Raw genomic sequence first — 27,293 nt, 5'->3', positions numbered from 1 at the left:
ACTTACACCACACCAGTGCCTGTGGCTTCTGGCTGAGGCCACTTACACCACACCAGGGCCTGTGGCTCTTGCTCAGGCCACTCACATCACACCAGGCCCTGCGCTTCTGGCCGAGGCCATCTTCACCAAACCAGGCCCTGTGCTGCTAGCTGTGGCCATGTACAACACACCAGGGCCTGTGCTGTTAGATAAATGCTAAACTGAGCCTTTGGGTTAGGGTATTATGGAAACATGCAGGTATGGTTAAAGGATTGTCTTCGTAACTTCAGGTACTTGCCACCTAATCAGTTGAATCCATAAATTGAGACATTGTGCTGGGGCCAGCAGCTTACGGCCATACCACCCTGAGCACGCCCGACCTCGTCTGATCTCGGAAGCTAAGCAGGGCTGGGCTTGGTTAGTACTTGGATGGGAGACTGCCTGGGAATACCTGGTGCTGTAAGCCTTTCATTTTCATGTCATTGAACCGCTTTTGATCCAGAGAAGGGGTGTATTAAAAGACCAAAAGCAGCTGCCCATTAATGAGGGCACATTAACGACATTGCTTTTGGCTGTTTTCCAATGTCTTGTGCTGCTAGCTGATGCCACCTACACCACACCAGGGCCTGAGTGACCGGCTGGGGCCACTTACACCACATCAGGGCCTGTGGCTCTGGCTGAGGCCACTTACACCACACCAGGGCCTGTGGCTGCTGGCTGAGGCCACTTACACCACACCAGGGCCTGTGGCTCTGGCTGAGGCCACTTACACCACATCAGGGCCTGTGGCTGCTGGCTGAGGCCACTTACACCACACCAGGGCCTGTGGCTGCTGGCTGAGGCCACTTACACCACACCAGGGCCTGTGGCTGCTGGCTGAGGCCACCTACACCACACCAGGGCCTTAGTTGCTATTGAGGCCAATTACACCACACCAGGGTCTGTGGCTCTTGCTCAGGCCACTTACACCACACCAGGGCCTGTGGCTGCTGGCTGAGGCCACTTACACCACACCAGGGCCTGTGGCTGCTGGCTGAGGCCACCTACACCACACCAGGGCATTAGTTGCTATTGAGGCCAATTACACCACACCAGGGTCTGTGGCTCTTGCTCAGGCCACTTACACCACACCAGGGCCTGTGGCACTGGCTGAGGCCACTTACACCACACCAGGGCCTGTGGCTCTGGCTGAGGCCACTTACACCACACCAGGGCCTGTGGCTGCTGGCTGAGGCCACTTACACCACACCAGGGCCTGTGGCTGCTGGCTGAGGCCACTTACACCACACCAGTGCCTGTGGCTTCTGGCTGAGGCCACTTACACCACACCAGGGCCTGTGGCTCTTGCTCAGGCCACTCACATCACACCAGGCCCTGCGCTTCTGGCCGAGGCCATCTTCACCAAACCAGGCCCTGTGCTGCTAGCTGTGGCCATGTACAACACACCAGGCCCTGTGCTGGTTCCTGAGGCCATCTTCAACAATCCAGGGCCTGTGCTGTTAGATAAATGCTAAACTGAGCCTTTGGGTTAGGGTATTATGCAAACATGCAGGTATGGTTAAAGGATTGTCTTCGTAACTTCAGGTACTTGCCACCTAATCAGTTGAATCCATAAATTGAGACATTGTGCTGGGGCCAGCAGCTTACGGCCATACCACCCTGAGCACGCCCGACCTCGTCTGATCTCGGAAGCTAAGCAGGGCTGGGCTTGGTTAGTACTTGGATGGGAGACTACCTGGGAATACCTGGTGCTGTAAGCCTTTCATTTTCATGTCATTGAACCGCTTTTGATCCAGAGAAGGGGTGTATTAAAAGACCAAAAGCAGCTGCCCATTAATGAGGGCACATTAACGACATTGCTTTTGGCTGTTTTCCAATGTCTTGTGCTGCTAGCTGATGCCACCTACACCACACCAGGGCCTGAGTGACCGGCTGGGGCCACTTACACCACATCAGGGCCTGTGGCTGCTGGCTGAGGCCACTTACACCACACCAGGGCCTGTGGCTGCTGGCTGAGGCCACTTACACCACACCAGAGCATTAGTTGCTATTGAGACCAATTACACCACACCATGGTCTGTGGCTCTTGCTCAGGCCACTTACACCACACCAGGGCCTGTGGCACTGGCTGAGGCCACTTACACCACACCAGGGCCTGTGGCTGCTGGCTGAGGCCACCTACACCACACCAGGGCCTTAGTTGCTATTGAGGCCACTTACACCACACCAGGGCCTGTGGCAGTGGCTGAGGCCACTTACACCACACCAGGGCCTGTGGCTGCTGGCTGAGGCCACTTACACCACACCAGGGCATTAGTTGCTATATAGGTCACTTACACCACACCAGGGCCTGTGGCACTGGCTGAGGCCACTTACACCACACCAGGGCCTGTGGCTCTGGCTGAGGCCACTTACACCACACCAGGGCCTGTGGCTGCTGGCTGAGGCCACTTACACCACACCAGGGCCTGTGGCTGCTGGCTGAGGCCACTTACACCACACCAGGGCCTGTGGCTGCTGGCTGAGGCCACTTACACCACACCAGGGCCTGTGGCTGCTGGCTGAGGCCACTTACACCACACCAGGGCCTGTGGCTGCTGGCTGAGGCCACTTACACCACACCAGGGCCTGTGGCTGCTGGCTGAGGCCACCTACACCACACCAGGGTCTTAGTTGCTATTGAGGCCAATTACACCACACCAGGGTCTGTGGCTCTTGCTCAGGCCACTTACACCACACCAGGGCCTGTGGCTGCTGGCTGAGGCCACTTACACCACACCAGGGCATTAGTTGCTATTGAGGCCACTTACACCACACCAGGGCCTGTGGCTGCTGGCTGAGGCCACCTACACCACACCAGGGCATTAGTTGCTATTGAGGCCAATTACACCACACCAGGGTCTTTGGCTCTTGCTCAGGCCACTTACACCACACCAGGGCCTGTGGCACTGGCTGAGGCCACTTACACCACACCAGGGCCTGTGGCTCTGGCTGAGGCCACTTACACCACACCAGGGCCTGTGGCTGCTGGCTGAGGCCACTTACACCACACCAGTGCCTGTGGCTTCTGGCTCAGGCCACTCACATCACACCAGGCCCTGCGCTTCTGGCCGAGGCCATTTTCACCAAACCAGGCCCTGTGCTGCTAGCTGTGGCCATGTACAACACACCAGGCCCTGTGCTGGTTCCTGAGGCCATCTTCAACAATCCAGGGCCTGTGCTGTTAGATAAATGCTAAACTGAGCCTTTGGGTTAGGGTATTATGCAAACATGCAGGTATGGTTAAAGGATTGTCTTCGTAACTTCAGGTACTTGCCACCTAATCAGTTGAATCCATAAATTGAGACATTGTGCTGGGGCCAGCAGCTTACGGCCATACCACCCTGAGCACGCCCGACCTCGTCTGATCTCGGAAGCTAAGCAGGGCTGGGCTTGGTTAGTACTTGGATGGGAGACTACCTGGGAATACCTGGTGCTGTAAGCCTTTCATTTTCATGTCATTGAACAGCTTTTGATCCAGAGAAGGGGTGTATTAAAAGACCAAAAGCAGCTGCCCATTAATGAGGGCACATTAACGACATTGCTTTTGGCTGTTTTCCAATGTCTTGTGCTGCTAGCTGATGCCACCTACACCACACCAGGGCCTGAGTGACCGGCTGGGGCCACTTACACCACATCAGGGCCTGTGGCTGCTGGCTGAGGCCACTTACACCACACCAGGGCCTGTGGCTGCTGGCTGAGGCCACTTACACCACACCAGGGCATTAGTTGCTATTGAGGCCAATTACACCACACCAGGGTCTGTGGCTCTTGCTCAGGCCACTTACACCACACCATGGCCTGTGGCACTGGCTGAGGCCACTTACACCACACCAGGGCCTGTGGCTGTTGGCTGAGGCCACCTACACCACACCAGGGCATTAGTTGCTATTGAGGCCAATTACACCACACCAGCGTCTGTGACTCTTGCTCAGGCCACTTACACCACACCAGGGCCTGTGGCACTGGCTGAGGCCACTTACACCACACCAGGGCCTGTGGCTGCTGGCTGAGGCCACTTACACCACACCAGGGCATGTGGCTGCTGGCTGAGGTCACTTACACCACACCAGTGCCTGTGGCTGCTGGCTGAGGGCACTTACACCACACCAGTGCCTGTGGCTTCTGGCTGAGGCCACTTACACCACACCAGGGCCTGTGGCTGCTGGCTGAGGCCACTTACACCACACCAGGGCCTGTGGCTGCTGGCTGAGGTCACTTACACCACACCAGTGCCTGTGGCTGCTGGCTGAGGGCACTTACACCACACCAGTGCCTGTGGCTTCTGGCTGAGGCCACTTACACCACACCAGGGCCTGTGGCTCTTGCTCAGGCCACTTACACCACACCAGGGCCTGTGGCACTGGCTGAGGCCACTTACACCACACCAGGGCCTGTGGCTGCTGGCTGAGGCCACCTACACCACACCAGGGCATTAGTTGCTATTGAGGCCAATTACACCACACCAGGGTCTGTGACTCTTGCTCAGGCCACTTACACCACACCAGGGCCTGTGGCACTGGCTGAGGCCACTTACACCACACCAGGGCCTGTGGCTGCTGGCTGAGGCCACTTACACCACACCAGGGCCTTTGGCTGCTGGCTGAGGTCACTTACACCACACCAGGGCGTGTGGCTGCTGGCTGAGGGCACTTACACCACACCAGTGCCTGTGGCTTCTGGCTGAGGCCACTTACACCACACTACGGCCTGTGGCAGCTGGCTCAGGCCACTTACACCACACCAGGGCCTGTGGCTGCTGGCTGAGGCCACTTACACCACACCAGGGCCTGTGGCTGCTGGCTGAGGCCACTTACACCACACCAGTGCCTGTGGCTGGTGGCTGAGGCCACTTACACCACACCAGGGCATTAGTTGCTATTGAGGCCCCTTACACCACACCAGGGCCTGTGGCACTGGCTGAGGCCACTTACACCACACCAGGGCCTGTGGCTGCTGGCTGAGGCCACCTACACCACACCAGGGCATTAGTTGCTATTGAGGCCAATTACACCACACCAGGGTCTGTGGCTCTTGCTCAGGCCACTTACACCACACCAGGGCCTGTGGCACTGGCTGAGGCCACTTACACCACACCATGGCCTGTGGCTCTGGCTGAGGCCACTTACACCACACCAGGGCCTGTGGCTGCTGGCTGAGGCCATTTACACCACACCAGGGCCTGTGGCTGCTGGCTGAGGCCACTTTCACCACACCAGGGACTGTGGCTGCTGGCTGAGGCCACTTACACCACACCAGTGCCTGTGGCTTCTGGCTGAGGCCACTTACACCACACCAGGGCCTGTGGCTCTTGCTCAGGCCACTTACACCACACCAGGGCCTGTGGCTGCTGGCTGAGGCCACTTACACCACACCAGGGCATTAGTTGCTATTGAGGCCAATTACACCACACCAGGGTCTGTGACTCTTGCTCAGGCCACTTACACCACACCAGGGCCTGTGGCACTGGCTGAGGCCACTTACACCACACCAGGGCCTGTGGCTGCTGGCTGAGGCCACTTACACCACACCAGGGCCTGTGGCTGCTGGCTGAGGTCACTTACACCACACCAGTGCCTGTGGCTGCTGGCTGAGGGCACTTACACCACACCAGTGCCTGTGGCTTTTGGCTGAGGCCACTTACACCACACCAGGGCCTGTGGCTGCTGGCTGGGGCCACTTACACCACATCAGGGCCTGTGGCTGCTGGCTGAGGCCACTTACACCACACCAGTGCCTGTGGCTTCTGGCTGAGGCCACTTACACCACACCAGGGCATTAGTTGCTATTGAGGCCAATTACACCACACCAGGGTCTGTGGCTCTTGCTCAGGCCACTTACACCACATCAGGGCCTGTGGCACTGGCTGAGGCCACTTACACCACACCAGGGCCTGTGGCTGCTGGCTGAGGCCACCTACACCACACCAGGGCATTAGTTGCTATTGAGGCCAATTACACCACACCAGGGTCTGTGACTCTTGCTCAGGCCACTTACACCACACTAGGGCCTGTGGCACTGGCTGAGGCCACTTACACCACACCAGGGCCTGTGGCTGCTGGCTGAGGCCACTTACACCACACCAGGGCCTGTGGCTGCTGGCTGAGGTCACTTACACCACACCAGTGCCTGTGGCTGCTGGCTGAGGGCACTTACACCACACCAGTGCCTGTGGCTTCTGGCTGAGGCCACTTACACCACACCAGGGCCTGTGGCTCTTGCTGAGGCCACTTACACCACACCAGGGCCTGTGGCTGCTGGCTGAGGCCACTTACACCACACCAGGGCCTGTGGCTGCTGGCTGAGGGCACTTACACCACACCAGTGCCTGTGGCTGCTGGCTGAGGCCACTTACACCACACCAGGGCATTAGTTGCTATTGAGGCCCCTTACACCACACCAGGGCCTGTGGCACTGGCTGAGGCCACTTACACCACACCAGGGCCTGTGGCTGCTGGCTGAGGCCACCTACACCACACCAGGGCATTAGTTGCTATTGAGGCCAATTACACCACACCAGGGTCTGTGACTCTTGCTCAGGCCACTTACACCACACCAGGGCCTGTGGCACTGGCTGAGGCCACTTACACCACACCAGGGCCTGTGGCTGCTGACTGAGGCCACTTACACCACACCAGGGCCTGTGGCTGCTGGCTGAGGTCACTTACACCACACCAGGGCCTGTGGCTGCTGGCTGAGGGCACTTACACAACACCAGTACCTGTGGCTTCTGGCTGAGGCCACTTACACCACACCAGGGCCTGTGGCAGCTGGCTCAGGCCACTTACACCACACCAGGGCCTGTGGCTGCTGGCTGAGGCCACTTACACCACACCAGGGCCTGTGGCTGCTGGCTGAGGCCACTTACACCACACCAGTGCCTGTGGCTGCTGGCTGAGGCCACTTACACCACACCAGGGCATTAGTTGCTATTGAGGCCCCTTACACCACACCAGGGCCTGTGGCACTGGCTGAGGCCACTTACACCACACCAGGGCCTGTGGCTGCTGGCTGAGGCCACCTACACCTCACCAGGGCATTAGTTGCTATTGAGGCCAATTACACCACACCAGGGTCTGTGGCTCTTGCTCAGGCCACTTACACCACACCAGGGCCTGTGGCACTGGCTGAGGCCACTTACACCACACCAGGGCCTGTGGCTCTGGCTGAGGCCACTTACACCACACCAGGGCCTGTGGCTGCTGGCTGAGGCCATTTACACCACACCAGGGCCTGTGGCTGCTGGCTGAGGCCACTTACACCACACCAGGGCCTGTGGCTGCTGGCTGAGGCCACTTACACCACACCAGTGCCTGTGGCTTCTGGCTGAGGCCACTTACACCACACCAGGGCCTGTGGCTCTTGCTCAGGCCACTCACATCACACCAGGCCCTGCGCTTCTGGCCGAGGCCATCTTCACCAAACCAGGCCCTGTGCTGCTAGCTGTGGCCATGTACAACACACCAGGGCCTGTGCTGTTAGATAAATGCTAAACTGAGCCTTTGGGTTAGGGTATTATGGAAACATGCAGGTATGGTTAAAGGATTGTCTTCGTAACTTCAGGTACTTGCCACCTAATCAGTTGAATCCATAAATTGAGACATTGTGCTGGGGCCAGCAGCTTACGGCCATACCACCCTGAGCACGCCCGACCTCGTCTGATCTCGGAAGCTAAGCAGGGCTGGGCTTGGTTAGTACTTGGATGGGAGACTGCCTGGGAATACCTGGTGCTGTAAGCCTTTCATTTTCATGTCATTGAACCGCTTTTGATCCAGAGAAGGGGTGTATTAAAAGACCAAAAGCAGCTGCCCATTAATGAGGGCACATTAACGACATTGCTTTTGGCTGTTTTCCAATGTCTTGTGCTGCTAGCTGATGCCACCTACACCACACCAGGGCCTGAGTGACCGGCTGGGGCCACTTACACCACATCAGGGCCTGTGGCTCTGGCTGAGGCCACTTACACCACACCAGGGCCTGTGGCTGCTGGCTGAGGCCACTTACACCACACCAGGGCCTGTGGCTCTGGCTGAGGCCACTTACACCACATCAGGGCCTGTGGCTGCTGGCTGAGGCCACTTACACCACACCAGGGCCTGTGGCTGCTGGCTGAGGCCACTTACACCACACCAGGGCCTGTGGCTGCTGGCTGAGGCCACCTACACCACACCAGGGCCTTAGTTGCTATTGAGGCCAATTACACCACACCAGGGTCTGTGGCTCTTGCTCAGGCCACTTACACCACACCAGGGCCTGTGGCTGCTGGCTGAGGCCACTTACACCACACCAGGGCCTGTGGCTGCTGGCTGAGGCCACCTACACCACACCAGGGCATTAGTTGCTATTGAGGCCAATTACACCACACCAGGGTCTGTGGCTCTTGCTCAGGCCACTTACACCACACCAGGGCCTGTGGCACTGGCTGAGGCCACTTACACCACACCAGGGCCTGTGGCTCTGGCTGAGGCCACTTACACCACACCAGGGCCTGTGGCTGCTGGCTGAGGCCACTTACACCACACCAGGGCCTGTGGCTGCTGGCTGAGGCCACTTACACCACACCAGTGCCTGTGGCTTCTGGCTGAGGCCACTTACACCACACCAGGGCCTGTGGCTCTTGCTCAGGCCACTCACATCACACCAGGCCCTGCGCTTCTGGCCGAGGCCATCTTCACCAAACCAGGCCCTGTGCTGCTAGCTGTGGCCATGTACAACACACCAGGCCCTGTGCTGGTTCCTGAGGCCATCTTCAACAATCCAGGGCCTGTGCTGTTAGATAAATGCTAAACTGAGCCTTTGGGTTAGGGTATTATGCAAACATGCAGGTATGGTTAAAGGATTGTCTTCGTAACTTCAGGTACTTGCCACCTAATCAGTTGAATCCATAAATTGAGACATTGTGCTGGGGCCAGCAGCTTACGGCCATACCACCCTGAGCACGCCCGACCTCGTCTGATCTCGGAAGCTAAGCAGGGCTGGGCTTGGTTAGTACTTGGATGGGAGACTACCTGGGAATACCTGGTGCTGTAAGCCTTTCATTTTCATGTCATTGAACCGCTTTTGATCCAGAGAAGGGGTGTATTAAAAGACCAAAAGCAGCTGCCCATTAATGAGGGCACATTAACGACATTGCTTTTGGCTGTTTTCCAATGTCTTGTGCTGCTAGCTGATGCCACCTACACCACACCAGGGCCTGAGTGACCGGCTGGGGCCACTTACACCACATCAGGGCCTGTGGCTGCTGGCTGAGGCCACTTACACCACACCAGGGCCTGTGGCTGCTGGCTGAGGCCACTTACACCACACCAGAGCATTAGTTGCTATTGAGACCAATTACACCACACCATGGTCTGTGGCTCTTGCTCAGGCCACTTACACCACACCAGGGCCTGTGGCACTGGCTGAGGCCACTTACACCACACCAGGGCCTGTGGCTGCTGGCTGAGGCCACCTACACCACACCAGGGCCTTAGTTGCTATTGAGGCCACTTACACCACACCAGGGCCTGTGGCAGTGGCTGAGGCCACTTACACCACACCAGGGCCTGTGGCTGCTGGCTGAGGCCACTTACACCACACCAGGGCATTAGTTGCTATATAGGTCACTTACACCACACCAGGGCCTGTGGCACTGGCTGAGGCCACTTACACCACACCAGGGCCTGTGGCTCTGGCTGAGGCCACTTACACCACACCAGGGCCTGTGGCTGCTGGCTGAGGCCACTTACACCACACCAGGGCCTGTGGCTGCTGGCTGAGGCCACTTACACCACACCAGGGCCTGTGGCTGCTGGCTGAGGCCACTTACACCACACCAGGGCCTGTGGCTGCTGGCTGAGGCCACTTACACCACACCAGGGCCTGTGGCTGCTGGCTGAGGCCACTTACACCACACCAGGGCCTGTGGCTGCTGGCTGAGGCCACCTACACCACACCAGGGTCTTAGTTGCTATTGAGGCCAATTACACCACACCAGGGTCTGTGGCTCTTGCTCAGGCCACTTACACCACACCAGGGCCTGTGGCTGCTGGCTGAGGCCACTTACACCACACCAGGGCATTAGTTGCTATTGAGGCCACTTACACCACACCAGGGCCTGTGGCTGCTGGCTGAGGCCACCTACACCACACCAGGGCATTAGTTGCTATTGAGGCCAATTACACCACACCAGGGTCTTTGGCTCTTGCTCAGGCCACTTACACCACACCAGGGCCTGTGGCACTGGCTGAGGCCACTTACACCACACCAGGGCCTGTGGCTCTGGCTGAGGCCACTTACACCACACCAGGGCCTGTGGCTGCTGGCTGAGGCCACTTACACCACACCAGTGCCTGTGGCTTCTGGCTCAGGCCACTCACATCACACCAGGCCCTGCGCTTCTGGCCGAGGCCATTTTCACCAAACCAGGCCCTGTGCTGCTAGCTGTGGCCATGTACAACACACCAGGCCCTGTGCTGGTTCCTGAGGCCATCTTCAACAATCCAGGGCCTGTGCTGTTAGATAAATGCTAAACTGAGCCTTTGGGTTAGGGTATTATGCAAACATGCAGGTATGGTTAAAGGATTGTCTTCGTAACTTCAGGTACTTGCCACCTAATCAGTTGAATCCATAAATTGAGACATTGTGCTGGGGCCAGCAGCTTACGGCCATACCACCCTGAGCACGCCCGACCTCGTCTGATCTCGGAAGCTAAGCAGGGCTGGGCTTGGTTAGTACTTGGATGGGAGACTACCTGGGAATACCTGGTGCTGTAAGCCTTTCATTTTCATGTCATTGAACAGCTTTTGATCCAGAGAAGGGGTGTATTAAAAGACCAAAAGCAGCTGCCCATTAATGAGGGCACATTAACGACATTGCTTTTGGCTGTTTTCCAATGTCTTGTGCTGCTAGCTGATGCCACCTACACCACACCAGGGCCTGAGTGACCGGCTGGGGCCACTTACACCACATCAGGGCCTGTGGCTGCTGGCTGAGGCCACTTACACCACACCAGGGCCTGTGGCTGCTGGCTGAGGCCACTTACACCACACCAGGGCATTAGTTGCTATTGAGGCCAATTACACCACACCAGGGTCTGTGGCTCTTGCTCAGGCCACTTACACCACACCATGGCCTGTGGCACTGGCTGAGGCCACTTACACCACACCAGGGCCTGTGGCTGTTGGCTGAGGCCACCTACACCACACCAGGGCATTAGTTGCTATTGAGGCCAATTACACCACACCAGCGTCTGTGACTCTTGCTCAGGCCACTTACACCACACCAGGGCCTGTGGCACTGGCTGAGGCCACTTACACCACACCAGGGCCTGTGGCTGCTGGCTGAGGCCACTTACACCACACCAGGGCATGTGGCTGCTGGCTGAGGTCACTTACACCACACCAGTGCCTGTGGCTGCTGGCTGAGGGCACTTACACCACACCAGTGCCTGTGGCTTCTGGCTGAGGCCACTTACACCACACCAGGGCCTGTGGCTGCTGGCTGAGGCCACTTACACCACACCAGGGCCTGTGGCTGCTGGCTGAGGTCACTTACACCACACCAGTGCCTGTGGCTGCTGGCTGAGGGCACTTACACCACACCAGTGCCTGTGGCTTCTGGCTGAGGCCACTTACACCACACCAGGGCCTGTGGCTCTTGCTCAGGCCACTTACACCACACCAGGGCCTGTGGCACTGGCTGAGGCCACTTACACCACACCAGGGCCTGTGGCTGCTGGCTGAGGCCACCTACACCACACCAGGGCATTAGTTGCTATTGAGGCCAATTACACCACACCAGGGTCTGTGACTCTTGCTCAGGCCACTTACACCACACCAGGGCCTGTGGCACTGGCTGAGGCCACTTACACCACACCAGGGCCTGTGGCTGCTGGCTGAGGCCACTTACACCACACCAGGGCCTTTGGCTGCTGGCTGAGGTCACTTACACCACACCAGGGCGTGTGGCTGCTGGCTGAGGGCACTTACACCACACCAGTGCCTGTGGCTTCTGGCTGAGGCCACTTACACCACACTACGGCCTGTGGCAGCTGGCTCAGGCCACTTACACCACACCAGGGCCTGTGGCTGCTGGCTGAGGCCACTTACACCACACCAGGGCCTGTGGCTGCTGGCTGAGGCCACTTACACCACACCAGTGCCTGTGGCTGGTGGCTGAGGCCACTTACACCACACCAGGGCATTAGTTGCTATTGAGGCCCCTTACACCACACCAGGGCCTGTGGCACTGGCTGAGGCCACTTACACCACACCAGGGCCTGTGGCTGCTGGCTGAGGCCACCTACACCACACCAGGGCATTAGTTGCTATTGAGGCCAATTACACCACACCAGGGTCTGTGGCTCTTGCTCAGGCCACTTACACCACACCAGGGCCTGTGGCACTGGCTGAGGCCACTTACACCACACCATGGCCTGTGGCTCTGGCTGAGGCCACTTACACCACACCAGGGCCTGTGGCTGCTGGCTGAGGCCATTTACACCACACCAGGGCCTGTGGCTGCTGGCTGAGGCCACTTTCACCACACCAGGGACTGTGGCTGCTGTCTGAGGCCACTTACACCACACCAGTGCCTGTGGCTTCTGGCTGAGGCCACTTACACCACACCAGGGCCTGTGGCTCTTGCTCAGGCCACTTACACCACACCAGGGCCTGTGGCTGCTGGCTGAGGCCACTTACACCACACCAGGGCATTAGTTGCTATTGAGGCCAATTACACCACACCAGGGTCTGTGACTCTTGCTCAGGCCACTTACACCACACCAGGGCCTGTGGCACTGGCTGAGGCCACTTACACCACACCAGGGCCTGTGGCTGCTGGCTGAGGCCACTTACACCACACCAGGGCCTGTGGCTGCTGGCTGAGGTCACTTACACCACACCAGTGCCTGTGGCTGCTGGCTGAGGGCACTTACACCACACCAGTGCCTGTGGCTTTTGGCTGAGGCCACTTACACCACACCAGGGCCTGTGGCTGCTGGCTGGGGCCACTTACACCACATCAGGGCCTGTGGCTGCTGGCTGAGGCCACTTACACCACACCAGTGCCTGTGGCTTCTGGCTGAGGCCACTTACACCACACCAGGGCATTAGTTGCTATTGAGGCCAATTACACCACACCAGGGTCTGTGGCTCTTGCTCAGGCCACTTACACCACATCAGGGCCTGTGGCACTGGCTGAGGCCACTTACACCACACCAGGGCCTGTGGCTGCTGGCTGAGGCCACCTACACCACACCAGGGCATTAGTTGCTATTGAGGCCAATTACACCACACCAGGGTCTGTGACTCTTGCTCAGGCCACTTACACCACACTAGGGCCTGTGGCACTGGCTGAGGCCACTTACACCACACCAGGGCCTGTGGCTGCTGGCTGAGGCCACTTACACCACACCAGGGCCTGTGGCTGCTGGCTGAGGTCACTTACACCACACCAGTGCCTGTGGCTGCTGGCTGAGGGCACTTACACCACACCAGTGCCTGTGGCTTCTGGCTGAGGCCACTTACACCACACCAGGGCCTGTGGCTCTTGCTGAGGCCACTTACACCACACCAGGGCCTGTGGCTGCTGGCTGAGGCCACTTACACCACACCAGGGCCTGTGGCTGCTGGCTGAGGGCACTTACACCACACCAGTGCCTGTGGCTGCTGGCTGAGGCCACTTACACCACACCAGGGCATTAGTTGCTATTGAGGCCCCTTACACCACACCAGGGCCTGTGGCACTGGCTGAGGCCACTTACACCACACCAGGGCCTGTGGCTGCTGGCTGAGGCCACCTACACCACACCAGGGCATTAGTTGCTATTGAGGCCAATTACACCACACCAGGGTCTGTGACTCTTGCTCAGGCCACTTACACCACACCAGGGCCTGTGGCACTGGCTGAGGCCACTTACACCACACCAGGGCCTGTGGCTGCTGGCTGAGGCCACTTACACCACACCAGGGCCTGTGGCTGCTGGCTGAGGTCACTTACACCACACCAGGGCCTGTGGCTGCTGGCTGAGGGCACTTACACAACACCAGTACCTGTGGCTTCTGGCTGAGGCCACTTACACCACACCAGGGCCTGTGGCAGCTGGCTCAGGCCACTTACACCACACCAGGGCCTGTGGCTGCTGGCTGAGGCCACTTACACCACACCAGGGCCTGTGGCTGCTGGCTGAGGCCACTTACACCACACCAGTGCCTGTGGCTGCTGGCTGAGGCCACTTACACCACACCAGGGCATTAGTTGCTATTGAGGCCCCTTACACCACACCAGGGCCTGTGGCACTGGCTGAGGCCACTTACACCACACCAGGGCCTGTGGCTGCTGGCTGAGGCCACCTACACCTCACCAGGGCATTAGTTGCTATTGAGGCCAATTACACCACACCAGGGTCTGTGGCTCTTGCTCAGGCCACTTACACCACACCAGGGCCTGTGGCACTGGCTGAGGCCACTTACACCACACCAGGGCCTGTGGCTCTGGCTGAGGCCACTTACACCACACCAGGGCCTGTGGCTGCTGGCTGAGGCCATTTACACCACACCAGGGCCTGTGGCTGCTGGCTGAGGCCACTTACACCACACCAGGGCCTGTGGCTGCTGGCTGAGGCCACTTACACCACACCAGTGCCTGTGGCTTCTGGCTGAGGCCACTTACACCACACCAGGGCCTGTGGCTCTTGCTCAGGCCACTCACATCACACCAGGCCCTGCGCTTCTGGCCGAGGCCATCTTCACCAAACCAGGCCCTGTGCTGCTAGCTGTGGCCATGTACAACACACCAGGGCCTGTGCTGTTAGATAAATGCTAAACTGAGCCTTTGGGTTAGGGTATTATGGAAACATGCAGGTATGGTTAAAGGATTGTCTTCGTAACTTCAGGTACTTGCCACCTAATCAGTTGAATCCATAAATTGAGACATTGTGCTGGGGCCAGCAGCTTACGGCCATACCACCCTGAGCACGCCCGACCTCGTCTGATCTCGGAAGCTAAGCAGGGCTGGGCTTGGTTAGTACTTGGATGGGAGACTGCCTGGGAATACCTGGTGCTGTAAGCCTTTCATTTTCATGTCATTGAACCGCTTTTGATCCAGAGAAGGGGTGTATTAAAAGACCAAAAGCAGCTGCCCATTAATGAGGGCACATTAACGACATTGCTTTTGGCTGTTTTCCAATGTCTTGTGCTGCTAGCTGATGCCACCTACACCACACCAGGGCCTGAGTGACCGGCTGGGGCCACTTACACCACATCAGGGCCTGTGGCTCTGGCTGAGGCCACTTACACCACACCAGGGCCTGTGGCTGCTGGCTGAGGCCACTTACACCACACCAGGGCCTGTGGCTCTGGCTGAGGCCACTTACACCACATCAGGGCCTGTGGCTGCTGGCTGAGGCCACTTACACCACACCAGGGCCTGTGGCTGCTGGCTGAGGCCACTTACACCACACCAGGGCCTGTGGCTGCTGGCTGAGGCCACCTACACCACACCAGGGCCTTAGTTGCTATTGAGGCCAATTACACCACACCAGGGTCTGTGGCTCTTGCTCAGGCCACTTACACCACACCAGGGCCTGTGGCTGCTGGCTGAGGCCACTTACACCACACCAGGGCCTGTGGCTGCTGGCTGAGGCCACCTACACCACACCAGGGCATTAGTTGCTATTGAGGCCAATTACACCACACCAGGGTCTGTGGCTCTTGCTCAGGCCACTTACACCACACCAGGGCCTGTGGCACTGGCTGAGGCCACTTACACCACACCACGGCCTGTGGCTCTGGCTGAGGCCACTTACACCACACCAGGGCCTGTGGCTGCTGGCTGAGGCCACTTACACCACACCAGGGCCTGTGGCTGCTGGCTGAGGCCACTTACACCACACCAGTGCCTGTGGCTTCTGGCTGAGGCCACTTACACCACACCAGGGCCTGTGGCTCTTGCTCAGGCCACTCACATCACACCAGGCCCTGCGCTTCTGGCCGAGGCCATCTTCACCAAACCAGGCCCTGTGCTGCTAGCTGTGGCCATGTACAACACACCAGGCCCTGTGCTGGTTCCTGAGGCCATCTTCAACAATCCAGGGCCTGTGCTGTTAGATAAATGCTAAACTGAGCCTTTGGGTTAGGGTATTATGCAAACATGCAGGTATGGTTAAAGGATTGTCTTCGTAACTTCAGGTACTTGCCACCTAATCAGTTGAATCCATAAATTGAGACATTGTGCTGGGGCCAGCAGCTTACGGCCATACCACCCTGAGCACGCCCGACCTCGTCTGATCTCGGAAGCTAAGCAGGGCTGGGCTTGGTTAGTACTTGGATGGGAGACTACCTGGGAATACCTGGTGCTGTAAGCCTTTCATTTTCATGTCATTGAACCGCTTTTGATCCAGAGAAGGGGTGTATTAAAAGACCAAAAGCAGCTGCCCATTAATGAGGGCACATTAACGACATTGCTTTTGGCTGTTTTCCAATGTCTTGTGCTGCTAGCTGATGCCACCTACACCACACCAGGGCCTGAGTGACCGGCTGGGGCCACTTACACCACATCAGGGCCTGTGGCTGCTGGCTGAGGCCACTTACACCACACCAGGGCCTGTGGCTGCTGGCTGAGGCCACTTACACCACACCAGAGCATTAGTTGCTATTGAGACCAATTACACCACACCATGGTCTGTGGCTCTTGCTCAGGCCACTTACACCACACCAGGGCCTGTGGCACTGGCTGAGGCCACTTACACCACACCAGGGCCTGTGGCTGCTGGCTGAGGCCACCTACACCACACCAGGGCCTTAGTTGCTATTGAGGCCACTTACACCACACCAGGGCCTGTGGCAGTGGCTGAGGCCACTTACACCACACCAGGGCCTGTGGCTGCTGGCTGAGGCCACTTACACCACACCAGGGCATTAGTTGCTATATAGGTCACTTACACCACACCAGGGCCTGTGGCACTGGCTGAGGCCACTTACACCACACCAGGGCCTGTGGCTCTTGCTCAGGCCACTTACACCACACCAGGGCCTGTGGCTGCTGGCTGAGGCCACTTACACCACACCAGGGCCTGTGGCTGCTGGCTGAGGGCACTTACACCACACCAGTGCCTGTGGCTGCTGGCTGAGGCCACTTACACCACACCAGGGCATTAGTTGCTATTGAGGCCCCTTACACCACACCAGGGCCTGTGGCACTGGCTGAGGCCACTTACACCACACCAGGGCCTGTGGCTGCTGGCTGAGGCCACCTACACCACACCAGGGCATTAGTTGCTATTGAGGCCAATTACACCACACCAGGGTCTGTGACTCTTGCTCAGGCCACTTACACCACACCAGGGCCTGTGGCACTGGCTGAGGCCACTTACACCACACCAGGGCCTGTGGCTGCTGGCTGAGGCCACTTACACCACACCAGGGCCTGTGGCTGCTGGCTGAGGTCACTTACACCACACCAGGGCCTGTGGCTGCTGGCTGAGGGCACTTACACCACACCAGTGCCTGTGGCTTCTGGCTGAGGCCACTTACACCACACCAGGGCCTGTGGCAGCTGGCTCAGGCCACTTACACCACACCAGGGCCTGTGGCTGCTGGCTGAGGCCACTTACACCACACCAGGGCCTGTGGCTGCTGGCTGAGGTCACTTACACCACACCAGGGCCTGTGGCTGCTGGCTGAGGCCACTTACACCACACCAGGGACTGTGGCTGCTGGCTGAGGTCACTTACACCACACCAGGGCCTGTGGCTGCTGGCTGAGGCCACTTACACCACACCAGGGACTGTGGCTGCTGGCTGAGGCCACTTACACCACACCAGGGCCTGTGGCTGCTGGCTGAGGCCACTTACACCACACCAGGGACTGTGGCTTCTGGCTGAGGCCACTTACACCACACCAGGGCCTGTGGCTCTTGCTCAGGCCACTCACATCACACCAGGCCCTGCGCTTCTGGCCGAGGCCATCTTCACCAAACCAGGCCCTGTGCTGCTAGCTGTGGCCATGTACAACACACCAGGCCCTGTGCTGGTTCCTGAGGCCATCTTCAACAATCCAGGGCCTGTGCTGTTAGATAAATGCTAAACTGAGCCTTTGGGTTAGGGTATTATGCAAACATGCAGGTATGGTTAAAGGATTGTCTTCGTAACTTCAGGTACTTGCCACCTAATCAGTTGAATCCATAAATTGAGACATTGTGCTGGGGCCAGCAGCTTACGGCCATACCACCCTGAGCATGCCCGACCTCGTCTGATCTCGGAAGCTAAGCAGAGCTGGGCTTGGTTAGTATTTGGATGGGAGACTACCTGGGAATACCTGGTGCTGTAAGCCTTTCATTTTCATGTCATTGAACCGCTTTTGATCCAGAGAAGGGGTGTATTAAAAGACCAAAAGCAGCTGCCCATTAATGAGGGCACATTAACGACATTGCTTTTGGCTGTTTTCCAATGTATTGTGCTGCTAGCTGATGCCACCTACACCACACCAGGGCCTGAGTGACCGGCTGGGGCCACTTACACCACATCAGGGCCTGTGGCTGCTGGCTGAGGCCACTTACACCACACCAGGGCCTGTGGCTGCTGGCTGAGGCCACTTACACCACACCAGGGCATTAGTTGCTATTGAGGCCAATTACACCACACCAGGGTCTGTGGCTCTTGCTCAGGCCACTTACACCACATCAGGGCCTGTGGCACTGGCTGAGGCCACTTACACCACACCAGGGCCTGTGGCTGCTGGCTGAGGCCACCTACACCACACCAGGGCATTAGTTGCTATTGAGGCCAATTACACCACACCAGGGTCTGTGACTCTTGCTCAGGCCACTTACACCACACCAGGGCCTGTGGCTGCTGGCTGAGGCCACTTACACCACACCAGGGCCTGTGGCTGCTGGCTGAGGCCACTTACACCACACCAGGGCCTGTGGCTGCTGGCTGAGGTCACTTACACCACACCAGTGCCTGTGGCTGCTGGCTGAGGGCACTTACACCACACCAGTGCCTGTGGCTTCTGGCTGAGGCCACTTACACCACACCAGGGCCTGTGGCTGCTGGCTGAGGCCACTTACACCACACCAGGGCCTGTGGCTGCTGGCTGAGGTCACTTACACCACACCAGTGCCTGTGGCTGCTGGCTGAGGGCACTTACACCACACCAGTGCCTGTGGCTTCTGGCTGAGGCCACTTACACCACACCAGGGCCTGTGGCTCTTGCTCAGGCCACTTACACCACACCAGGGCCTGTGGCTGCTGGCTGAGGCCACTTACACCACACCAGGGCCTGTGGCTGCTGGCTGAGGGCACTTACACCACACCAGTGCCTGTGGCTGCTGGCTGAGGCCACTTACACCACACCAGGGCATTAGTTGCTATTGAGGCCCCTTACACCACACCAGGGCCTGTGGCTGCTGGCTGAGGCCACCTACACCACACCAGGGCATTAGTTGCTATTGAGGCCAATTACACCACACCAGGGTCTGTGACTCTTGCTCAGGCCACTTACACCACACCAGGGCCTGTGGCACTGGCTGAGGCCACTTACACCACACCAGGGCCTGTGGCTGCTGGCTGAGGCCACTTACACCACACCAGGGCCTGTGGCTGCTGGCTGAGGTCACTTACACCACACCAGGGCCTGTGGCTGCTGGCTGAGGCCACTTACACCACACCAGGGCCTTAGTTGCTATTGAGGCCCCTTACACCACACCAGGGCCTGTGGCACTGGCTGAGGCCACTTACACCACACCAGGGCCTGTGGCTGCTGGCTGAGGCCACCTACACCACACCAGGGCATTAGTTGCTATTGAGGCCAATTACACCACACCAGGGTCTGTGGCTCTTGCTCAGGCCACTTACACCACACCAGGGCCTGTGGCACTGGCTGAGGCCACTTACACCACACCAGGGCCTGTGGCTGCTGGCTGAGGCCACTTACACCACACCAGGGCCTGTGGCTGCTGGCTGAGGCCACTTACACCACACCAGGGCCTGTGGCTCTTGCTCAGGCCACTCACATCACACCAGGCCCTGCGCTTCTGGCCGAGGCCATCTTCACCAAACCAGGCCCTGTGCTGCTAGCTGTGGCCATGTACAACACACCAGGCCCTGTGCTGGTTCCTGAGGCCATCTTCAACAATCCAGGGCCTGTGCTGTTAGATAAATGCTAAACTGAGCCTTTGGGTTAGGGTATTATGCAAACATGCAGGTATGGTTAAAGGATTGTCTTCGTAACTTCAGGTACTTGCCACCTAATCAGTTGAATCCATAAATTGAGACATTGTGCTGGGGCCAGCAGCTTACGGCCATACCACCCTGAGCACGCCCGACCTCGTCTGATCTCGGAAGCTAAGCAGGGCTGGGCTTGGTTAGTACTTGGATGGGAGACTGCCTGGGAATACCTGGTGCTGTAAGCCTTTGTTTTTCATGTCATTGAACCGCTTTTGATCCAGAGAAGGGGTGTATTAAAAGACCAAAAGCAGCTGCCCATTAATGAGGGCACATTAACGACATTGCTTTTGGCTGTTTTCCAATGTCTTGTGCTGCTAGCTGATGCCACCTACACCACACCAGGGCCTGAGTGACCGGCTGGGGCCACTTACACCACATCAGGGCCTGTGGCTGCTGGCTGAGGCCACTTACACCACACCAGGGCCTGTGGCTGCTGGCTGAGGCCACTTACACCACACCAGGGCATTAGTTGCTATTGAGGCCAATTACACCACACCAGGGTCTGTGGCTCTTGCTCAGGCCACTTACACCACATCAGGGCCTGTGGCACTGGCTGAGGCCACTTACACCACACCAGGGCCTGTGGCTGCTGGCTGAGGCCACCTACACCACACCAGGGCATTAGTTGCTATTGAGGCCAATTACACCACACCAGGGTCTGTGACTCTTGCTCAGGCCACTTACACCACACTAGGGCCTGTGGCACTGGCTGACGCCACTTACACCACACCAGGGCCTGTGGCTGCTGGCTCAGGCCACTTACACCACACCAGGGCCTGTGGCTGCTGGCTGAGGCCACTTACACCACACCAGGGCCTGTGGCTGCTGGCTGAGGCCACTTACACCACACCAGTGCCTGTGGCTGCTGGCTGAGGCCACTTACACCACACCAGGGCCTGTGGCTGCTGGCTGAGGTCACTTACACCACACCAGGGCCTGTGGCTGCTGGCTGAGGGCACTTACACCACACCAGTGCCTGTGGCTTCTGGCTGAGGCCACTTACACCACACCAGGGCCTGTGGCAGCTGGCTCAGGCCACTTACACCACACCAGGGCCTGTGGCTGCTGGCTGAGGCCACTTACACCACACCAGGGCCTGTGGCTGCTGGCTGAGGCCACTTACACCACACCAGGGCATTAGTTGCTATTGAGGCCCCTTACACCACACCAGGGCCTGTGGCACTGGCTGAGGCCACTTACACCACACCAGGGCCTGTGGCTGCTGGCTGAGGCCACCTACACCTCACCAGGGCATTAGTTGCTATTGAGGCCAATTACACCACACCAGGGTCTGTGGCTCTTGCTCAGGCCACTTACACCACACCAGGGCCTGTGGCACTGGCTGAGGCCACTTACACCACACCAGGGCCTGTGGCTCTGGCTGAGGCCACTTACACCACACCAGGGCCTGTGGCTGCTGGCTGAGGCCATTTACACCACACCAGGGCCTGTGGCTGCTGGCTGAGGCCACTTACACCACACCAGGGCCTGTGGCTGCTGGTTGAGGCCACTTACAGCACACCAGTGCCTGTGGCTTCTGGCTGAGGCCACTTACACCACACCAGGGCCTGTGGCTCTTGCTCAGGCCACTCACATCACACCAGGCCCTGCGCTTCTGGCCGAGGCCATCTTCACCAAACCAGGCCCTGTGCTGCTAGCTGTGGCCATGTACAACACACCAGGGCCTGTGCTGTTAGATAAATGCTAAACTGAGCCTTTGGGTTAGGGTATTATGCAAACATGCAGGTATGGTTAAAGGATTGTCTTCGTAACTTCAGGTACTTGCCACCTAATCAGTTGAATCCATAAATTGAGACATTGTGCTGGGGCCAGCAGCTTACGGCCATACCACCCTGAGCACGCCCGACCTCGTCTGATCTCGGAAGCTAAGCAGGGCTGGGCTTGGTTAGTACTTGGATGGGAGACTGCCTGGGAATACCTGGTGCTGTAAGCCTTTCATTTTCATGTCATTGAACCGCTTTTGATCCAGAGAAGGGGTGTATTAAAAGACCAAAAGCAGCTGCCCATTAATGAGGGCACATTAACGACATTGCTTTTGGCTGTTTTCCAATGTCTTGTGCTGCTAGCTGATGCCACCTACACCACACCAGGGCCTGAGTGACCGGCTGGGGCCACTTACACCACATCAGGGCCTGTGGCTGCTGGCTGAGGCCACTTACACCACACCAGGGCCTGTGGCTGCTGGCTGAGGCCACTTACACCACACCAGGGCCTGTGGCTGCTGGCTGAGGCCACCTACACCACACCAGGGCCTTAGTTGCTATTGAGGCCAATTACACCACACCAGGGTCTGTGGCTCTTGCTCAGGCCACTTACACCACACCAGGGCCTGTGGCTGCTGGCTGAGGCCACTTACACCACACCAGGGCATTAGTTGCTATTGAGGCCACTTACACCACACCAGGGCCAGTGGCTGCTGGCTGAGGCCACCTACACCACACCAGGGCATTAGTTGCTATTGAGGCCAATTACACCACACCAGGGTCTGTGGCTCTTGCTCAGGCCACTTACACCACACCAGGGCCTGTGGCACTGGCTGAGGCCACTTACACCACACCAGGGCCTGTGGCTCTGGCTGAGGCCACTTACACCACACCAGGGCCTGTGGCTGCTGGCTGAGGCCACTTACACCACACCAGGGCCTGTGGCTGCTGGCTGAGGCCACTTACACCACACCAGTGCCTGTGGCTTCTGGCTGAGGCCACTTACACCACACCAGGGCCTGTGGCTCTTGCTCAGGCCACTCACATCACACCAGGCCCTGCGCTTCTGGCCGAGGCCATCTTCACCAAACCAGGCCCTGTGCTGCTAGCTGTGGCCATGTACAACACACCAGGCCCTGTGCTGGTTCCTGAGGCCATCTTCAACAATCCAGGGCCTGTGCTGTTAGATAAATGCTAAACTGAGCCTTTGGGTTAGGGTATTATGCAAACATGCAGGTATGGTTAAAGGATTGTCTTCGTAACTTCAGGTACTTGCCACCTAATCAGTTGAATCCATAAATTGAGACATTGTGCTGGGGCCAGCAGCTTACGGCCATACCACCCTGAGCACGCCCGACCTCGTCTGATCTCGGAAGCTAAGCAGGGCTGGGCTTGGTTAGTACTTGGATGGGAGACTACCTGGGAATACCTGGTGCTGTAAGCCTTTCATTTTCATGTCATTGAACCGCTTTTGATCCAGAGAAGGGGTGTATTAAAAGACCAAAAGCAGCTGCCCATTAATGAGGGCACATTAACGACATTGCTTTTGGCTGTTTTCCAATGTCTTGTGCTGCTAGCTGATGCCACCTACACCACACCAGGGCCTGAGTGACCGGCTGGGGCCACTTACACCACATCAGGGCCTGTGGCTGCTGGCTGAGGCCACTTACACCACACCAGGGCCTGTGGCTGCTGGCTGAGGCCACTTACACCACACCAGAGCATTAGTTGCTATTGAGACCAATTACACCACACCAGGGTCTGTGGCTCTTGCTCAGGCCACTTACACCACACCAGGGCCTGTGGCACTGGCTGAGGCCACTTACACCACACCAGGGCCTGTGGCTGCTGGCTGAGGCCACCTACACCACACCAGGGCCTTAGTTGCTATTGAGGCCACTTACACCACACCAGGGCCTGTGGCAGTGGCTGAGGCCACTTACACCACACCAGGGCCTGTGGCTGCTGGCTGAGGCCACTTACACCACACCAGGGCATTAGTTGCTATTGAGGCCACTTACACCACACCAGGGCCTGTGGCTGCTGGCTGAGGCCACCTACACCACACCAGGGCATTAGTTGCTATTGAGGCCAATTACACCACACCATGGTCTGTGGCACTGGCTGAGGCCACTTACACCACACCAGGGCCTGTGGCACTGGCTGAGGCCACTTACACCACACCAGGGCCTGTGGCTGCTGGCTGAGGCCACTTACACCACACCAGGGCATTAGTTGCTATTGAGGCCCCTTACACCACACCAGGGCCTGTGGCACTGGCTGAGGCCACTTACACCACACAAGGGCCTGTGGCTGCTGGCTGAGGCCACTTACACCACACCAGGGCCTGTGGCTGCTGGCTGAGGCCACTTACACCACACCAGGGCCTGTGGCTGCTGGCTGAGGCCACTTACACCACACCAGGGACTGTGGCTGCTGGCTGAGGCCACTTACACCACACCAGTGCCTGTGGCTTCTGGCTGAGGCCACTTACACCACACCAGGGCCTGTGGCTCTTGCTCAGGCCACTCACATCACACCAGGCCCTGCGCTTCTGGCCGAGGCCATCTTCACCAAACCAGGCCCTGTGCTGCTAGCTGTGGCCATGTACAACACACCAGGCCCTGTGCTGGTTCCTGAGGCCATCTTCAACAATCCAGGGCCTGTGCTGTTAGATAAATGCTAAACTGAGCCTTTGGGTTAGGGTATTATGCAAACATGCAGGTATGGTTAAAGGATTGTCTTCGTAACTTCAGGTACTTGCCACCTAATCAGTTGAATCCATAAATTGAGACATTGTGCTGGGGCCAGCAGCTTACGGCCATACAACCCTGAGCACGCCCGACCTCGTCTGATCTCGGAAGCTAAGCAGGGCTGGGCTTGTTTAGTACTTGGATGGGAGACTGCCTGGGAATACCTGGTGCTGTAAGCCTTTCTTTTTCATGTCATTGAACCGCTTTTGATCCAGAGAAGGGGTGTATTAAAAGACCAAAAGCAGCTGCCCATTAATGAGGGCACATTAACGACATTGCTTTTGGCTGTTTTCCAATGTCTTGTGCTGCTAGCTGATGCCACCTACACCACACCAGGGCCTGAGTGACCGGCTGGGGCCACTTACACCACATCAGGGCCTGTGGCTGCTGGCTGAGGCCACTTACACCACACCAGGGCCTGTGGCTGCTGGCTGAGGCCACTTACACCACATCAGGGCATTAGTTGCTATTGAGGCCAATTACACCACACCAGGGTCTGTGGCTCTTGCTCAGGCCACTTACACCACATCAGGGCCTGTGGCACTGGCTGAGGCCACTTACACCACACCAGGGCCTGTGGCTGCTGGCTGAGGCCACCTACACCACACCAGGGCATTAGTTGCTATTGAGGCCAATTACACCACACCAGGGTCTGTGACTCTTGCTCAGGCCACTTACACCACACTAGGGCCTGTGGCACTGGCTGAGGCCACTTACACCACACCAGGGCCTGTGGCTGCTGGCTGAGGCCACTTACACCACACCAGGGCCTGTGGCTGCTGGCTGAGGTCACTTACACCACACCAGTGCCTGTGGCTGCTGGCTGAGGGCACTTACACCACACCAGTGCCTGTGGCTTCTGGCTGAGGCCACTTACACCACACCAGGGCCTGTGGCTGCTGGCTGAGGCCACTTACACCACACCAGGGCCTGTGGCTGCTGGCTGAGGTCACTTACACCACACCAGTGCCTGTGGCTGCTGGCTGAGGGCACTTACACCACACCAGTGCCTGTGGCTTCTGGCTGAGGCCACTTACACCACACCAGGGCCTGTGGCTGCTGGCTGAGGCCACTTACACCACACCAGGGCCTGTGGCTGCTGGCTGAGGGCACTTACACCACACCAGTGCCTGTGGCTGCTGGCTGAGGCCACTTACACCACACCAGGGCATTAGTTGCTATTGAGGCCCCTTACACCACACCAGGGCCTGTGGCACTGGCTGAGGCCACTTACACCACACCAGGGCCTGTGGCTGCTGGCTGAGGCCACCTACACCACACCAGGGCATTAGTTGCTATTGAGGCCAATTACACCACACCAGGGTCTGTGACTCTTGCTCAGGCCACTTACACCACACCAGGGCCTTTGGCACTGGCTGAGGCCACTTACACCACACCAGGGCCTTTGGCACTGGCTGAGGCCACTTACACCACACCAGGGCCTGTGGCTGCTGGCTGAGGCCACTTACACCACACCAGGGCCTGTGGCTGCTGGCTGAGGTCACTTACACCACACCAGGGCCTGTGGCTGCTGGCTGAGGGCACTTACACCACACCAGTGCCTGTGGCTTCTGGCTGAGGCCACTTACACCACACCAGGGCCTGTGGCAGCTGGCTCAGGCCACTTACACCACACCAGGGCCTGTGGCTGCTGGCTGAGGCCACTTACACCACACCAGGGCCTGTGGCTGCTGGCTGAGGCCACTTACACCACACCAGTGCCTGTGGCTGCTGGCTGAGGCCACTTACACCACACCAGGGCATTAGTTGCTATTGAGGCCCCTTACACCACACCAGGGCCTGTGGCACTGGCTGAGGCCACTTACACCACACCAGGGCCTGTGGCTGCTGGCTGAGGCCACCTACACCACACCAGGGCCTTAGTTGCTATTGAGGCCAATTACACCACACCAGGGTCTGTGGCTCTTGCTCAGGCCACTTACACCACACCAGGGCCTGTGGCTGCTGGCTGAGGCCACTTACACCACACCAGGGCATTAGTTGCTATTGAGGCCACTTACACCACACCAGGGCCAGTGGCTGCTGGCTGAGGCCACCTACACCACACCAGGGCATTAGTTGCTATTGAGGCCAATTACACCACACCAGGGTCTGTGGCTCTTGCTCAGGCCACTTACACCACACCAGGGCCTGTGGCACTGGCTGAGGCCACTTACACCACACCAGGGCCTGTGGCTCTGGCTGAGGCCACTTACACCACACCAGGGCCTGTGGCTGCTGGCTGAGGCCACTTACACCACACCAGGGCCTGTGGCTGCTGGCTGAGGCCACTTACACCACACCAGTGCCTGTGGCTTCTGGCTGAGGCCACTTACACCACACCAGGGCCTGTGGCTCTTGCTCAGGCCACTCACATCACACCAGGCCCTGCGCTTCTGGCCGAGGCCATCTTCACCAAACCAGGCCCTGTGCTGCTAGCTGTGGCCATGTACAACACACCAGGCCCTGTGCTGGTTCCTGAGGCCATCTTCAACAATCCAGGGCCTGTGCTGTTAGATAAATGCTAAACTGAGCCTTTGGGTTAGGGTATTATGCAAACATGCAGGTATGGTTAAAGGATTGTCTTCG

At 58.2% G+C, this 27,293-nt stretch overlaps 12 non-coding genes and 1 pseudogene across 12 annotated transcripts; all 13 read left to right on the top strand.

Annotated features, from left to right (window-relative positions):
* Positions 1 to 326: 326 nt before the first annotated feature.
* Positions 327 to 445, top strand: LOC145426405 (5S ribosomal RNA). The gene has a single exon (XR_013907115.1). It is a non-coding gene; the product is annotated as a 5S ribosomal RNA (ribosomal RNA).
* A 1,175-nt stretch (positions 446 to 1,620) lies between these two features.
* Positions 1,621 to 1,739, top strand: LOC145427621 (5S ribosomal RNA). The gene has a single exon (XR_013908163.1). It is a non-coding gene; the product is annotated as a 5S ribosomal RNA (ribosomal RNA).
* A 1,605-nt stretch (positions 1,740 to 3,344) lies between these two features.
* Positions 3,345 to 3,463, top strand: LOC145427620 (5S ribosomal RNA). Its single transcript, XR_013908162.1, has one exon. It is a non-coding gene; the product is annotated as a 5S ribosomal RNA (ribosomal RNA).
* Positions 3,464 to 7,638: 4,175 nt separating this feature from the next.
* LOC145426404 (5S ribosomal RNA) lies at positions 7,639 to 7,757 on the top strand. Its single transcript, XR_013907114.1, has one exon. It is a non-coding gene; the product is annotated as a 5S ribosomal RNA (ribosomal RNA).
* Positions 7,758 to 8,932: 1,175 nt separating this feature from the next.
* On the top strand, positions 8,933 to 9,051 carry LOC145427619 (5S ribosomal RNA). The gene has a single exon (XR_013908161.1). It is a non-coding gene; the product is annotated as a 5S ribosomal RNA (ribosomal RNA).
* Positions 9,052 to 10,656: 1,605 nt separating this feature from the next.
* LOC145427618 (5S ribosomal RNA) lies at positions 10,657 to 10,775 on the top strand. Its single transcript, XR_013908160.1, has one exon. It is a non-coding gene; the product is annotated as a 5S ribosomal RNA (ribosomal RNA).
* Positions 10,776 to 14,950: 4,175 nt separating this feature from the next.
* LOC145426403 (5S ribosomal RNA) lies at positions 14,951 to 15,069 on the top strand. Its single transcript, XR_013907113.1, has one exon. It is a non-coding gene; the product is annotated as a 5S ribosomal RNA (ribosomal RNA).
* A 1,175-nt stretch (positions 15,070 to 16,244) lies between these two features.
* LOC145427617 (5S ribosomal RNA) lies at positions 16,245 to 16,363 on the top strand. Its single transcript, XR_013908159.1, has one exon. It is a non-coding gene; the product is annotated as a 5S ribosomal RNA (ribosomal RNA).
* Positions 16,364 to 18,210: 1,847 nt separating this feature from the next.
* Positions 18,211 to 18,329, top strand: LOC145427279 (5S ribosomal RNA; annotated as a pseudogene).
* A 1,964-nt stretch (positions 18,330 to 20,293) lies between these two features.
* LOC145426402 (5S ribosomal RNA) lies at positions 20,294 to 20,412 on the top strand. The gene has a single exon (XR_013907112.1). It is a non-coding gene; the product is annotated as a 5S ribosomal RNA (ribosomal RNA).
* A 1,650-nt stretch (positions 20,413 to 22,062) lies between these two features.
* Positions 22,063 to 22,181, top strand: LOC145426401 (5S ribosomal RNA). Its single transcript, XR_013907111.1, has one exon. It is a non-coding gene; the product is annotated as a 5S ribosomal RNA (ribosomal RNA).
* A 1,095-nt stretch (positions 22,182 to 23,276) lies between these two features.
* Positions 23,277 to 23,395, top strand: LOC145427616 (5S ribosomal RNA). The gene has a single exon (XR_013908158.1). It is a non-coding gene; the product is annotated as a 5S ribosomal RNA (ribosomal RNA).
* Positions 23,396 to 24,764: 1,369 nt separating this feature from the next.
* Positions 24,765 to 24,883, top strand: LOC145427259 (5S ribosomal RNA). The gene has a single exon (XR_013907991.1). It is a non-coding gene; the product is annotated as a 5S ribosomal RNA (ribosomal RNA).
* The last annotated feature ends 2,410 nt before the right edge of the window (positions 24,884 to 27,293 follow it).

This window comes from Astatotilapia calliptera, chromosome 3 (assembly GCF_964374335.1).
Source record: "Astatotilapia calliptera chromosome 3, fAstCal68.1, whole genome shotgun sequence".
NCBI classification, from domain to species: Eukaryota; Metazoa; Chordata; class Actinopteri; order Cichliformes; family Cichlidae; genus Astatotilapia; species Astatotilapia calliptera.
This window is presented reverse-complemented; position numbering and strand designations above follow the sequence as displayed.